The sequence below is a fragment of the Pelodiscus sinensis genome, chromosome 31 (assembly GCF_052426305.1).
Source record: "Pelodiscus sinensis isolate ZL-2025 chromosome 31, ASM5242630v1, whole genome shotgun sequence".
NCBI lineage: Eukaryota > Metazoa > Chordata > Testudines > Trionychidae > Pelodiscus > Pelodiscus sinensis.
In genome coordinates this window covers 7,653,376-7,669,774 of record NC_143082.1, presented here as the reverse complement: position 1 = coordinate 7,669,774, position 16,399 = coordinate 7,653,376, and the positions used below count along the sequence as shown (strand labels likewise).

The 16,399-nt window shown below is 42.7% G+C and overlaps 1 long non-coding RNA gene across 1 annotated transcript; it reads left to right on the top strand.

The window, feature by feature from the left end:
• The first annotated feature begins 930 nt into the window (after positions 1 to 930).
• On the top strand, positions 931 to 16,174 carry LOC142818947 (uncharacterized). Its single transcript, XR_012896640.2, has 2 exons — positions 931 to 1,271; positions 1,735 to 16,174. It is a non-coding gene; the product is annotated as an uncharacterized LOC142818947 (long non-coding RNA).
• The last annotated feature ends 225 nt before the right edge of the window (positions 16,175 to 16,399 follow it).

Below are 16,399 nucleotides of genomic sequence, written 5' to 3'. Positions count from 1 at the left end.
CCATCCCCATGACAGGGATTGCTCTGATCAGTTTTTTGAACTCTACTGCCAAAGGGTCACAGAGTCCTCCCCAACTCCTCACTTTAAACAACCCCTTCCTCATGTTTTTAAATGCCTTGTCCTCATTGCCTACCTCTGAGTACAGCTAGCAGCTCACCTTTGTTGAGTACATCTGACCATACTGGTTCCATGCATGCAGGAAAGCTACTAGAGACATTCCTGGCTGGAGCAGGTGAAAAGTTGTGGATCTCGCCCTGTTGGAGAGACAAGGCTATGCAAGCCCAGAAATGGAACAGCTGTCAAAATAACAACACTACATGCACAGGAGGTGCTGGAAGAGGGATATGATGGTTGAACAGCAGTGCCATGCCAAAATGAAGGCACTTCAGGTATACCACAAGGCAGATCTGCCACTTTTACAACAAGCTACATGCCATGTTTGGCAGTGACCCCACCAGCACTCTGCAGATGACTGGACACTTGGGAGGAGCCCAAGGCAGAGTCCCTGACCACAAACAGTAAGGGAGCAGAGGAATGCAGCAGGCGACTCAAGCCATGCCATGAGCTGTTTGAAATGCTGCTAGAGTCAATCCAGGCGAGTGTAGGTGAATCTGCTAAAGAGCAGGAAGAGAGCTTGGCTGCTCACATGAATTATTCCTTGCAATAGTTTTTTGTCCCCCCTCCTTGCCAAAACGTCATGTCCCTTCCCCATTTAAAAATGTCATTCACCCCACTCACAAGTTTACACAACAGAAATAGAGTTCTGATTATAAAATACAGGACTATGTAGCACTTTAAAGTCTAACAAGATGGTTTATTAGATGATGAGCTTTCGTGGGCCAGACCCACTTCCTCAGATCAAATAATGGAAGAAAATATTTTCTTCCATTATTTGATCTGAGGAAGTGGGTCTGGCCCACGAAAGCTCATCATCTAATAAACCATCTTGTTAGTCTTTAAAGTGCTACATAGTCCTGTATTTTGTTTCAGCTACACCAGACTAACACAGCTACATCTCTATCACAGTTCTGATTATGTTATTGTTACAAAATACAATGGAATAAATTCAAAGAGTTCTATGACAATCAGTGTTCTGTGCTCAGGCAGAGGCAGCACAAACCTAGACTGAATACACTTTTCATTTGTGTTTCTTGTTGGGCTCTGCAGAGGGTGGGGAATACTTTATCTGACTAGGGATGACCCTCCAAGCCTCTTCAGTGATCCTGATGAGGCTTTCCTGGATATACGCTGCAGTCCTTTCCTGAAGATTGGTAGGGATGGCAGCCTTGTTTTTTCCACCACTCAAAAGACCTTCCCATACCACTCAGCAGTGAGTTTAGCTGACACTATTGAAGTAAACAGGCTAGTGGCATATGGCTCTGGGTGGCTTCAGGATGCCAGTAGCAGCTGGATTCTGTGAGCCTTTATCACCCTCAAGAATATGATGCCAGCCAAAATCACCACTGCCTGTGATGATAGCGCCAGTATTCACTGCATTTTCCCTACATCAGTCCTCAGGGAGGGGCACCTAAAGTGTATTGCTTCCATGCAACAGAACCTCCCCCCAGCTCACACTCACTCTGGTTTGAGCTGCAGAGTAATGGTGTCATGAGGCCCTCTAAAACTTAAGTGCAAATTAGCATTTATGCGGATAATGTAAGGGAATTTGAGACATCTTTCCCTTTCTGTTGTGATTGCAAATCTAATGGTTCATTTATCTGTTTTCATCCGCAGCTGCTGGAGTGCACCCTCCATGCCTGGTAAATTCTGACCCTTATCAGGAGGAGAAAAAAGGGCTAGTGAGGATATATTCAGCAAGAGACTCTATCCTTGACTGCCCATTGAACAAGGACTTGGAGGACCCATCTGAATGCAGCCAAGGAGAGACTGAGAATGGAAAGAGCATTTACTGCAGGGGAAGCAAAAGAACCAATAGGTGCATCAGGTTTGCTCAAATGTTACCAAGCATTATTTGACCTGCATGCCCAAAAACCCTGGGCTCAGCAGCCTGTGCACTTCCAACACACCATGCAGCATCAAGATGTACGTCCTTACCCCCTCACACTCCATGCTAAGCAACGAGCAGCACAATAGTTGCACGTATACTGCTGACCTCTAGAAAGTGCATGCAAAGCTGTCCCACCCATAGGATGGTTTGGGGTAGCTGCCCCAGGCCATGCTTTTTTGCAAACAGGGGCAGCTAATAGAGAGTTTTGTGAGGGAGTTCTCCAGGTGAAGGAGGAGCTGTTACAGGACCCTTGAGGTAAGTCACTGTCTGTAATGTGTATATTTGTGTTTGGGGATTACTTGCTAGTTACCTGAAAGAAACTGTGTGCTGAGCTTGTGTGCCTATGTGTGTGTTTGTAGATTCAAGTGCTGAGCTGTTTGTTTATTTGAAGGACCAGCTAACAGTTGGAAGCTGTGAGCTTGTTCATGAGGATTTGAAATAGGCATCACGGAAACTTGGTGGAATGAGGACAATCAATGGGACACAGTGATACCAGGGTACAAAATATATTGGAAGGACAGAACAGGTTGTGCTAGCGGGCGAGTGGCACTATACGGAAAAGAAAATGTAGACTCAAATGAAGTAAAAATCTTAAATGAGCCAAAATGTTCCATAGAATTGCTATGGATAGTAATTCTGTGCACCAATAATAAGAATATAACAGTAGGGATATATTATCAACCAGATGATCAGGACAGTGATAGTGACTATGAAATGCTAAGGGAAATTAGAGAGGTTATTAAAATAAAAAATTCAATAATAGTGGGGGATTTCAACCATCCCCATATTGACTGGGTACACATCACCTCAGGATGGGATGCAGAGATAAAATTTCCTGATCCCTTAAATGACTGCTTCTTGGAGCAGCAAGTTCTGGAACTCACAAGGGGAGAGGCTATTCTTGATTTAGTCCTAAGTGGAGCACAAGATCTGGTTCATGGAAACTTTTCAAAGACACCATAATAGAGGCCCAACCTAAATGTATACCCCAAATTAAAAAAATACAGTAAGAGAATCCAAAAAGGGCCACTGTGGCATAACAACCAAGTAAAAGAAGCAGTGACCAATAAAAAGACATTTTTTTAAAAGTGGAAGTCAATCCTAGTGAGGAAAATAGAAAGGAGCATAAACTTTGTCAAATTAAGTGTAAAAAAATAATAAGAAAAACCAAAAAAGATTTTGAAGAACAGCTAGCCAAAAACTCAAAAAGTTATAGCAATATGTTTAAGTACATTAGAAGCAGGAAGCTGGCTAAACAACCTGGACGATCAAGATGCTAACGGAACACTCAGAGATGATAAAGTCATTGTGGAGAAGCTAAATGAATTCTTTGCTTCAGTCTTCATGGCTGAGAATAGTGGGGAGTTTCCCAAACCTGAGCCATTCATTCTTTTTAGGTGACAAATCTGAGGAATTGTCCCAGATTGAGGTGTCATTAGAGGAGGTTTTGGAACAAATTGATAAACTGAACAATAACAAGTCATCGGGACTAGATGGCATTCATCCAAGAGTTCTGAAAGAACTCAGTTGGAAAATTGTGGAACTATTAACTGTGGTTTGTAACTTATCCTTTAAATCAGCTTCCATACCTAATGACTGGAAGATAGCTAATGTAAAGCCAATATTTAAAAAGGGCTGTAGAGGTGATCCTGGTAATTACAGACCGGTAAGTCTAATATCAGTAGTGGGCAAATTAGTTCATACTATAGTAAGAAATAAAATTGTCAAACACATAGATGAACATAATTTGTTGGGGGAAAGTCAATATGGCTTCTGTAAAGAGAAATTAGGCCTTACTAATCTGCTAAGTTCTTTGAGGGGGTCAACAAACATGTGGACAAGGGGAATCTAGTGGATATAGTGTACTTAGATTTCCAGAAAGCCTTTCACAAGGTCCCTCACCAAAGGCTCTTAAGTAAAGTAAGTAAGTTGTCATGGGATAAAAGGGAAGGTCCTTTCATGGATTGATAAAAGACAGGAAACAAAGGATAGGAATAGTACATTTCCAGAATGGAGAATGTTAACTAGTAGGGTCCCCCAATGGTCTGTACTGGGACCAGTCTTATTCCACTTACTGATCAATGATCTAGAGAAAGGGGTAAACAGTGAGGTGGCAAAATTTGCAGATGATACCAAACTGCTCATGATAATTAAAACCAAAACAGACTGTGAAGAGCTTAAAAAAGATCTCACCAAACTAAGTGAGGGTATGTCTACACTACCCTGCTAGTTCGAACTAGCGGGGTAATGTTGGCATACCGCACTTGCAAATGAAGCCCGGGATTTGAATTTCCCGGGCTTCATTTGCATAAACTAGGCGCCGCCATTTTTAAATCCCTGCTTGTTCGAACCCCGTGCCGCGCAGCTACACGCGGCACGAACTAGGTAGTTCGGACTAGGCTTCCTAGTCCAAACTACCATTACTCCTCATTCCACAAGGAGTACAGCTAGTTCAGATTAGGAAGCCTAATCCGAACTAGCTACTCCGTGCCGCGTGTAGCCGCGCGGCACGGGGTTCGAACTGCCGGCATTTAAAAATGGCGCAGGCCGGCTTTATGCAAATGAAGCCCGGGAAATTCAAATCCCGGGCTTCATTTGCAAGTGCAGTATGCCTACATTACCCTCCTAGTTCGAATTAGGAGGGTAGTGTAGACATACCCTCAGTGTGCTGCAGCAGTCAAAGAAGCAACTAGAATATTAGGAATCATTTAAAAAGGGATAGAGAATATGACGGAGAATATCTTATTGCCTTTATATAAATCCACGGTACGCCTACATCTTGAATACTGCGTACAGATATGGTCTCCTCATCTCAAAAAAGATATACTGGCATTGGAAAAGATTCAGAGAAGGGCAACAAAAATGATTAAGGGTTTGGAATGAGTCCCATATGAAGAGAGATTAAAAAGATTTGGACTTTTCATCTTAGAAAAGAGTACACTAAGGGGGGATATTATAAAGGTCTATAAAATCATGACTGGTGTGGAAAAAGTAATAAGGAAAAGTCACTTTCATCAAACAAGGACATTCCACTATAAAAGTAGGCTGCATAATGGGATGGGCCACCTATATACTCCCAGAAGAATCTGCTTGTATATGAAAATAAAAACCCCTCCAACTGCACACTGTTAGTTATTACGCCACACTAAAACCAGTGTGGGGTATCATTAAACAATCACAATCCATGCTCAATAGGAACCACCTCCTGAAAGAAATTTTTTCTGAACATCCTCTTGTGGCTTTCAAACAACCCCCTAGAATCACCAAGCTGATCATTGGAAGCAAGGGTCCCACAGACCAGGGACACCAGATCCTGACAGAAAACAGATGTTTTCCATTGCTATGATGATCAACATCTTCTACAACACACCTTTTGAGATTCATGGTGTCCTGCATGTGCCTGTTATATGTGGTGTCCATCATGTAGTGCACTAAATACCTCAATGGCAACCCTGTGAGTGAAATGAGACAATTGCTGTTCTCTCGAATGAGCTCACACAAGAAAACAAAGACAAAAACAACGTGGGTGAATACTCTGCCCGAAGAGATCACACCATATCACCCTGTCCTAAAAGGAAACCTGCACAACGCCTTCAAGAGACAAGTCTGGCAGTTTTAGTCGTAACTTTTCTAGACACTACAAATCATGGATTGACTAAAGACACTGGATGTATGGCTTACTACAGTTTTATAATCCACTAAATTCCCCACCCCCCCAGCTCTTCCATGCATCCCCCTTTTCTACCATAGGAGCAGAGAGATGTTAACTGCCTTGAATGGGCTACTGAAATGTGTGTTGAACACTTTTGCTGAACAATCTGTCCCACTTTGTGTTTTTCTGTGACACTGAACTGAAGAAGAGAGCTGTGTAGCTTGAAAGCTTCTCTCTCACTAACAGAAGTTGGTCCAGTAAAATATATGATTTCATCCACTTCGTCTCCCTGGGACCAACATGGCTACAACAGCAAAAAATATTTTTGTGAGTTTCAGTGTGCCAGATGTTTTGTGATGTCTGTCAATTTACAGTCTGTAAAGAGCAATAACTAGAACTCTAAGCTATGGAAAGTGCAACCTCCCTAAATAACATTTAGGGTGAGAAATTACATTTTGTAACCTGTTTCTTTAGTGTATTCATCTTAGTTAGCATGTTTTGTTTGATCTGCCCAGTAATCTGCTTTGTTCTGTTCTCTGTCCCTTACAATCACTTAACATTTACCTTTTGTAGTTAATAAATGTATGTCTTGTTTGTACTCTAATCCCATTTGTACAATTCATATCTGGGGGAGCAAAAAGCTGTACATATGTTACCCCCAAAAAAATCCCACTGGAGACCACCCAGAGTTACACTAGCATGGGTTTATTGTAAAAGGAATTAACACTCCACTATATGCACTACCGGGCTAAACTAAAGCAGTTAGAGCTGTCACTAAAGGTTTAAACTAAAGGGAAACTAAAGGTTTAAACTAAAGGGACAAACATCACATACACCTTCATTCATTCCTGCCCTCAGGCACTCACACAGGCATATGGGTATCAGAAGGAGCCAAGGCATGTGGATTCTGAAGGGTCTGTCTGCTGATCATGGCTGGGGAACTGGTCAGGGAAGAAACTGGCTGCTGCTTCTCAGAAAGAAAGAGGATTTCTGCCCTGTGCACTCTCCTATTACTGCCTTTGTGCAACCCCTGTGACTCATCCACACACCTCACCAGGAAGCATTCCCTGACTTCCCTTGATCCAGCAGAGCAGCAGTCTTCTTAAGTGTCTGATAACTCATCTGGCTCCACGTGCTCAGCCTTGCATTTTCTAGTCCCAAACACACAATAGTCTACACTTCCACACACACATTCATATCTCAGAGGAGAATGCAGCTTAGAGCAAGTTACAAGTAAAGTGGCTGGGAGTTACAAAGATTACAAAGTTGCAAGACTCAATCATCAAGCTTACAGTAAGTTTCTAAACTTATAAAGTAAAGTTGCTGAGCATTACAAAGTTGCAAGGTTTTACAAAGATTACGGTGTTGCAAGGTTTAAGATCACAAGGAGTTGCAGAGTTTAAAAAGCAATGCAGCTGAAACACAGCTTCAGAGAATTATTTACAAATCAACAGTAATGAAGTGACTTAGACAACGTCCCCTGCCCCGCCCTGCCCCCCCAGCAGTGCAGTCAGCAGGAGGTTTTTGCCAGTCTAAGTGTTGGCATGACCTTACAGTTTAATATTTTTCCAGAAAATCCATGTGTAATAGCTTGGGCGGAGGCTTTTATGCAACAATATCTCTTCCCACATTGAGGGAGAGGGTGGTTTTTATGAACTTGTATTGTGCAGATCTCTCTCTATAAAGCTCAAGACAATATTTTTGGTTTACTTCCCAAGGGGAGGGATGCACACAGGAGTGCTGGGTGAATCCTGGAGCTGAATCCTCTCATACAGAACTGACTGCAGGCTGAGTCTGCAGCTGGGTGTCACTTTGCCTGAACATGTGCTGAAAAGGAGATTGAGCACCTGGCAGAACAATCCAGTACAAAGGAAACTCAGGCTGGTAAGGGGGGTGGGGGGAAATGTCCAACCTGTCATAGTCACTTCCCCTTTTTGTAATTTCTTCCAACTTGCTGGAAAGATCTTTTGCTGAGTCATGAAAATAATGAGTCATGAAATTATATTTCTGAGTCATGAAAACAATGGTAAACATCACATTTCAGAATGGAGAGTGGTAACTAGTAGTGTCCCCCAGCAGTCCATACTAGGACCAATCCTATTCAACATATTCATAAATGATCTGGAAAAAGGGGTAAACGGTGACATGGCAAAATTTTCAGGGGATACAAATTTGCTCGAGATAGTTAGTACCAAAGCAGACTATGAAGAGCTTTAAACGGGTCTCACAAAATTAGGTGACTAGATAACAAAATGGCAGATAAAATTTAATATGGATAATTGCAAAGCAATTCATATTGGAAAACATAATCCCAACTATATACATAAAATGATGGGGATTAAATTTGCTGTTTCCACTTGAGAGATATCTTGAGGTCATTGTGGATAGTTCCCTGAAAACATCCACTCAATGAGCTGCAGCAGCCAAAAAATAAACAATAAACAGAATGTTAGGAATCTTTAAGATAGGGATAGAAAATAAGACAATAAAGCAATCTTATTACCTCTATATACATCAAAAAAGATATTGTAGCATTGGAAAAAGTTCAGAAATGCGCAACAAAAATTATTAGAAGCAGGGAATAGAGATGTTAAGTAGTGATTAATTTGCTAGTTGAGTAGTCCATGGAATTTCCATCGACTACTCATTAGGGAAAGGCTCACTTCATGGTCTCAGCGCAAGCCCCCCAATTCCCCTGTTGCTGCTCTGCACTCTTAAAGGGACAAAGAGGAGCTGGCACGCAAAGATGCTGACTCAGTCTTTGGTCCCTCACCGGGTTTCAGGACAGCCCTCTCCCGTGCTGCCACTCTGCAATCTGAAAGGGACAGAGAAGCAGCAGCTGGTCCTGCGGGTGTCTCACCACAGGTCCCACCACTCCCTCACCCCACTGCCTATCCTGCAGGTCTCTTTCATTTTAAGAGTGCAGAGTGGCAATGAGGAAATGGAGAGGAGGTTGGGGGATTGTGCTGACAGAACTCCACGGGATGAGGTGCTGCTGCTCTGTTCCTTTAAAAATGCAGAATGGTAACAGGTGGTGGGAGGGCTTTTGCTGAGACACCCATGGAACTGGCTGCTGCTTTTCTGTCCCTTTCAGAATGTAGAGTGGCATTCTGAATGGGAGGGCTGTCCTGAAACCTGGCGGGGGACCAGAGAATGAGCGAGCATCTTTGCGCACCGGCTCCTCTCTGTCCCTTTAAGAGTGCAGAGCGGCAACGGGGGGCGGGGTGATGATCGAGTAATTGATGGTGCTACCCAATAAGTTCCTGCTTAATGGCTACTTGACTACTCATTCACATCCCTAGCATGGAACAGCTGCCACATGGAGAGATTAGTAAGATGGGACTTTTCATCTTGGAAAAGAGATGACTAAGAGGATATGATAGAAGCCTATAAAATCATGACTTATGTGGAGAAAGTGAATAGAGAAGAATTATTTACTCCTTCCCATAACACAAGAACTAGGTAGCAAGTTTAAAAAAAAACCACACAACTTCAACGGTTACATGTTTATACAAATGTTTGCTAACATCCCTATTAGAGAGTAAGCCCAGCCACCCTGCTGAGAAACCTCATTTCCACTGCTTGTACCTTCAATCTTGTCCTTTCAGTCATTACCCAAAGTTCATGACCATAGGTGAAAATGGGGATGTAAAGTGACCTGTAAACCAAGAGCTTCAGCCAAGAATTCAGCTTCCATTTCATCACCACAGATTGGTACTGCACTCATATCACTGCTGTTGCACCAATCTGCTGGTTGATCTTATGCTCCCATTTGCCATAATTTGTGAACAAGACTCTTAGATACTTGAACTCTTCCAGTAATGGCAGCTACTCCCTTTCACCTGCGGACAGCAGTCCACTTTCTTCTGGGAGAGGATCCTGACCTCTAATTTGGAGGTGCTGAGTCTCATGGAGTGAAATGTTCAAGTGCACATCATAGATCACAGTTGGAAGAATCAAGAAAGACATCATCTGTAAACAGCAGAGATACCATCTCTGAGTCCCCGTACCCGAAATACTCCACAGCTCAGCTACACTTTGATATCTTGCCCATGAAATTCACAAACAGGAGTGGGGACCCTTGATGGAGTCCAACACCTACCTTGAACAAATACGACATAATGCCAAGAATACGAACACAACTCTCACTGAGAACAGAGGAAGTAGATAACATGCAAAAGCAGCACTGGCACCTTGTATTCCTGACACTTTCACAGGATATCTTGAGGAATGATGTCTTATGCCTTCTCCATGTCTACACAGCAAAGGTAAACTAGATTAGAAAACTCTCATGACCTATCAAATATCTGCAAGACAGCAAAGAGCTGGTCTATTGTTCTGTGGCTGGGACAGAATTCACATTGTTCTTGGTGTAACCTCCTCTCCAGCACCCTGGAATAGGCTTTGCTGGGGATCCCATTATTGTTGGGCCAAACCCTTTTGTGTCCTTTCTTTAAAGATTGGGACCACCACCCTGATTTGCCAGTCCAGAGGTGCTGCACCTACCTTCCATGCAACATTGAAGAGGTGCATTAACTATGTCACCCCACCATTGTCCAGCGCTTTCAACATCTGCAGGCAAATCTCATCCAACCCTGCTGTCTTACCACTATGAAAACTCCCAATTTATCAACCTCAGCATCAGAAATAGATCTGATCTCATTTAAGGTTTCCTGTGCTCTCTCCAGAAAGGAAGCCATGGCTACCAGATTGAAGACTTCTTGATAACAGTCTTCAAATATGTTATAAAAAAAGAGTGGGATCAGTTGTTCTCCATGTCCACTGAAGGCAGGACAAGAAGGGCTTAAACTGCAGCAAGGGAGATTTAGGTTAGCTATTAAGAAAAACTTTCTAAATATAAGGGTAGTTAAGCTCTGGCATAGACTTTCAAGGGAGGCTGTGGAATCCTTGTTGGAGGTTTTTAAGACAGGTTGGACAAAAACCTGTCCAGCATGGTCTAGTTTTACTTGGTCCTGCCTCAGCATAGAGGGGGGCAGGCTGGAGTAGGTGATGATTAAGGTGCCTAATGCCTCCAAAATAGCCAGAATAGTTGGTCTCTATTAAAATGTTTCTCGTATTTTTCCAGGTTGTCTCCAGAATCAGGATATCAATACAGACCAGTTTCACGGGCTTGCTGCTGTTCATATTTTCTGAACACATAATGTGCACCTCTCACATTTCCTGCAAACATTTTCAGTCTCTGAAAGAGTTCCAAGGTTCTCTCTAACCTCAAATTTCTAAAATCATCCTGTGGGGATGGCAGCACTAATTGGGTTCACTGATCTTAGAGGGTCTGCCATTATTCAATGTAACACTCCACTAATCTGTTTGTCATTTTCTGAACAGTAGTTTAGCCTCTGGAGAGGGCAGAATAATTGCTCCTGGAACTCATCTATTGTTTTTAGCCAGTATCATGTAGGATAGTACTGTCTTGCAATTGAATTTCTTGCCAGCCAGTTGCACTGAACCTAGGCTATGGTGATTGAGCCAGGAAACCATAGAGAGTGCCTCTGCTATAAATTGCCCCAGTATACATCTGTTCCACATTAAAGTCATTGACACTTGTAGGAACTGATGCATTAAAGTTCTTCCATTCCCTGCTCGTAAGTCAGGCAAAAAAACATCCAATTTACACAAATGCAAGTCAGCCGTGGGGAAAAAAATCCCTGCTTTAAGTTGTTTCTCTGTAAGTCCAAGTTTTTTAGAAAGCTAGTTGTACAAATTTGGAGTTAGCTGGGCAAAAGTCTCCTCAGATACTGACACCTGAGTTAAATATTCCTATTGCTCTAAAACTCATCTAAAATAGGAAGAGTGACTTTAAAACTAGTATGCCACAAAAGGAGTTGGGGTGCAAATTTGGGGCTGTTTGTGTGATGGGGCCTTCCCTATGCTTTATGAAAATATGTTTCTGAATATGCACAATTGATTGTAGATTTATTATCAACATGTTCATGTTGGGAAAGGCCTATTTCCAGCCCTTTAGGAGTAACAAGGTGTTACCCGCACAAATTTCCCAATCCCTTCCACACCTTTACTCAGTTCTGAGAGCTCAAGGTGCAACTCTGTTAATGTACACACCCAGCCTTACCCAATTCCTAGGGTTCAGGGTATAACTTCCCACAGGTTGGCAGGATCTTTAGCCACTGAAAGAGCCTCACACAGTAATATTCTTATCCTCTATTTATTGACAATTCCCAAACAAGCAGAATACACATGCTAAGCACACAGTGTCATGGTCACCAATCCTGATACAGGCAGGCAGACTTCCCCTGCTGGCCAGGCAAGATCAATCTCTCTGGATCTTAGCTGCTACACATCACAGTCATGCAAGAGAATCCGGGCAGCTCTGGTCTTAGGCTGTCTCTCGGAGGTGAGTAGTTCTTCCAGGTCTTCTCCCTTCTTCTTGATGTTCCTTCCTGTTCTTGTTTCCCTTTGCTTTTCTTCCAGTCTTTTGCTTCTTTTCTTCTGCTTCTATTACTTTTTGGACCCCAGTTTATATAATGAAACCTGAGTCCTGCTTAGCTATACCGTAATCAATTATTTTAGTATAATTTTACTAACCAAACAATTACCTAACCAATTATACCCCACCATCTTAATTGATTTACACCTAGCAAAATTAATTATACAGCAGACAAAAACAGTTACAAACCAGACAAAGATGATACAGTCACACAATAGAAAAGAGTAATGAGAGTGATCACAGAATGAGGATTCCGCAACCACAACTATTGTTAAGCAGTTTCTTGCCAGACAGAATGGTACTTAAGTTTACTTTACCCATCTTGAGATCTGTTTCTTTATCTGGTGACAGTGGAGGGCTAGTAGGAAAGCCTTCTCACGGCCTGGTGTGACACTATTTTAATGCAATTTAGATGGAATGTGAGTATGTGACTAGGCCTTACACCTAATGGCTGCTGCTCTGCAGTCTGTCTGCAGAGGAAGGTTTGGTTCAGGCCTACCACAGGCCTTCCAACATGGCTACAGAAAAACCATATTGTTATAAAGGAAAAAGCCAAACACAGAGCAAATAGCCCATTAGCAAGAGACAGTTGAGTGGGGGAGAACTCTCTTTCCTGCAGACGTGCTACAAAGATGTGTGACTATGTCACCTGATGCTGGAATCAAGGGCACTATTTCGGGGGAGGGGGGGCCGTCAGTAGCCATGCTGTTCAGGACACGGCTTGCTTTTCATCCCGTTCTCTGGACTATTAGGCTGTGTCAAGACTGGCCAGTTTTTCCGGAAAATCAGCTGCTTTTCCAGAAAAACTTGCCAGCTGCCTACACTGGCCGCTTGAATTTCTGCAAAAGCACTGACTTCCTACTGTAAGAAATCAGTGCTTCTTGTGGAAATACTGTTCTGCTCCCGTTCAGGCAAGAGTCCCTTTTGTGCAAAAGCTTTTGTGCAAAAGGGCCAGTGTAGACAGCTCAGATTTGTTTTCCGCAAAAAAGCCCCGATCGCGAAAATGGCGATCGGGGCTTTTTTGCAGAAAAGCGCGTCTAGATTGGCACGGACGCTTTTCTGCAAAAAGTGCTTTTGCGGAAAAGCGTCCGTGCCAATCTAGACGCTTTGTTCCGAAAATGCTTTTAATGGAAAACTTTTCCGTTAAGCATTTCCGGAAAATCATGCCAATCTAGACGCAGCCTGAGAGAGTGAGGGGAAAGTGCTTGCAGTCCATGCACACTTCTCATACCTGGCTGGTGAAGGGAGCTCACCATGGCTGCCCCCCCCCCATCCTCCCGAAATGGTGTCCTTAGCTGGAATCCATCTTGAATTTTGTACCTTTCCACAGCGGTGTGGGGGAAAAAAATCAAACAAAGGCTTCCTGCCCTAAGGAAAGTGTATATAAGGCAAAGGAAGTAAACAATTATGGTATTTAGCTTGTTTTACAAACTGCCTTCCCACCTCAAGAAAATACATGAAACCAGCTGGAAACCAAAGTCTCATAATTATAAGGGTGGAGGAGAACTGCTGGACACAGGTCAGAAAGGACATTTCTGGCCTGAGACGGACTTTACCTGAAACAAGAAGTAGGGTGGGAACTTACAAGTTTTCTTCATTTATCAAACTTAGTTTGCGTGCATTATTTTCTTTAGTAACCTACATTGTTCTGTCTGCTATCTCTTATGAAAACTTATGTCCTACCTTTTATACTGAATAAAACTCACTTTTATTAATAAACCCAATGTAAATAATTGTTATGGGGGGGACGACAGCTGTGAATCGCTCTCTTTCATTGAAAAAAGGAGTGAACATTGTATGAGCTTGTTCTGTATAAAATTTTATGCAGCGCAAGACATTTATCTGGGATTCTGGTCCCACCTGGGAGCTGTGGCAAGTTCCTATGGACATGTCTACACTGGGGAATTATTTCAAAACAGTAAGGCAAGCATCCACACTCCAAGCCTGTTATTTCGAAATAATGGGCTTCTTATTTCAAAATAACTCCTCCTTATAACAAGTAATAAGCTTATTTGAGTAGTGTAAATGTAGCCAAAGACTGAGCCTTTCCAGAACTAAGCTGATCTCAGTATCTGTATTACTGTGCTATGGGATATGACTCCAACTCTGTACCAGTGCTGGAGGAGATCAGAGGATCTATCTCAAAATGGATTGATTTACATCAAGGAATCATGATTTAAATCATCCCCAAAAGATCATTGATTACTTAAATCAAGTTTTCCACTGATACTTCACATTTCTTAAAACAATGGTGCAAATCTGATCACTAAAACATTTTATTTACAGCTCAGATGTTGTAAAATGTTGTACTAAGAGGCTGCATCTAGCCTGGCAACTTTTTGTCTACACTGGCTGCTTGATTTTGTGCAAAAGCACTGACATTCTACTGTCTGAAATCAGTGCTTCTTGCGCAAATGCTTTGACGTTCCCATTTGGGCAAAAGACCTTTTCCGGAAATATTTTTGCACAAGAGGGCCAGTGTAGACAGCTAAAAACTGTTTTGCGCAAAAAAGCCCCGATGGCGAAAATGGTGATCGGGGCTTTCTTTGTGGAAAAGCATCCGTGCCAATCTAGAAGCTCTTTTCTGCAAATGGTTTTAACGGAAAAACTTTTCCATTAAAAGCATTTGCAGAAAATCATGCCAGTCTAGACGTAGCCAGAAGGTATTCTGTGTGATTTTATTTTTAGATAAGGATTTTTAATAATTTAGAAAATGGTACATAATACTCATAGCCTGTGTCAAGCTGTAGATGCAGCAGCAGTACATTGGAAATGGTAAGAACTAAATCATACACACAAATACAATAGCACTTCTATTTTATTAAACTAAATTTTAAATGTTACATAAATGACTCATATTTGCAGCAGGCTCCTGAGTTGCTGTCTGTCCTTAAACTTTTTTTTTTATTTCAAAAATTAACAACTTATAGAAAAGTCCTCAGAATGTTAAATGGCTGCTGTCCTTAAAACTTCTATTACTAGAAGGGCTGCTCCAGTCTTGCCAGGGCCACCCACCTTGCAGGGCTGGCAGCCGCTCCAGCCCAGATGGGTATAACAACCAAGGAGGGCTGGTAACTGGCAGGCCAGTGGGCTGGGAACTGCTCCAACCAGGCTCACTGCACCATAGTGAGCCTTTAAGCACCCTGACATCTGTTGGGAAACCAATATGGTCGTGCACAGACAATCCAGGAAGTTTTTGGAGAATGTTGGGGATAACTTCTTGACACAAGTGCTGAAGGATCCGACCAGGGGCCGAGCGCAGCTTGACCTTCTGCTCACAAACAGGGAGGAACTAATAGGGGAAGTGGAGGTGGGTGACAACCTGGGAAGCAGTGATCATGAGATGGTAGATTTCAGGATCCTGACCAAAGGAAGAAAAGAAAGTAGTAAAATACACACCTTGGACTTCAAAAAAGCAGATTTTGACTCCCTCAGAGATCTGATGGGCAGAATCCCCTGGGATGCTAACATGAAGGGGAAAGGAGTCCAGAACAGCTGGCAGTATTTTAAAGAAGCCTTATTGAAGGCACAGTAAGAAACCATCCCGACGCGTAGAAAGAGAGGCAAACATGGTAGGAGACCAGATTGGCTTACAGGGGAAATCCTTGGTGAAGTTAAGCACAAAAAGGACGCTTACAAAAAGTGGAAACTTGGACAAATGACCAGGGAGGAGTTTAAATGTATAGCTCGAGAATGTTATCAGGAAGGCAGAAGCGCAAGTGGAATTGCGACTGGCTAAGGATGTGAAGGATAACAAGAAGGGTTTCTACAGGCACGTTAACAAGAAGAAGGTGATCAGAGAGGGTGTGCTGCCCCTAATGGATGAAGGAGGTAACCTAGTGACAGATGATGTGGGGAAAGCTGAAGTACTCAATGCTTTCTTTGCCTCTGTATTCATGGATAAGGTCAGCTCCTGGACTTCTGCGCTAAAAGTGACGCAAGATGGGATGAAGATGGACACCCCGTGGTGGGTAAAGAACAGGTTAAGAAAAGCTAAACGTACACAAAGCCATCGGTCCGGACTTAATGCATCCGAGGCTACTGAGGGAGTTGGCAAATGTCATTGAGGAGCCTTTGGCTATTATATTTGAAAAGTCATGGGGATCGGGAGAAATCCCGGATGATTGGAAAAAGGCAAATGTAGTGCCCATCTGCAAAAAAGGGAAGAAGGATGATCCAGGGAACTATAGGCCGGTCAGTGTTACCTCGGTTCCTGGAAAAATCATGGAAGGGATCCTTAAGGAATCCATTTTGAGGCACTTGGATGAGAGGAAAG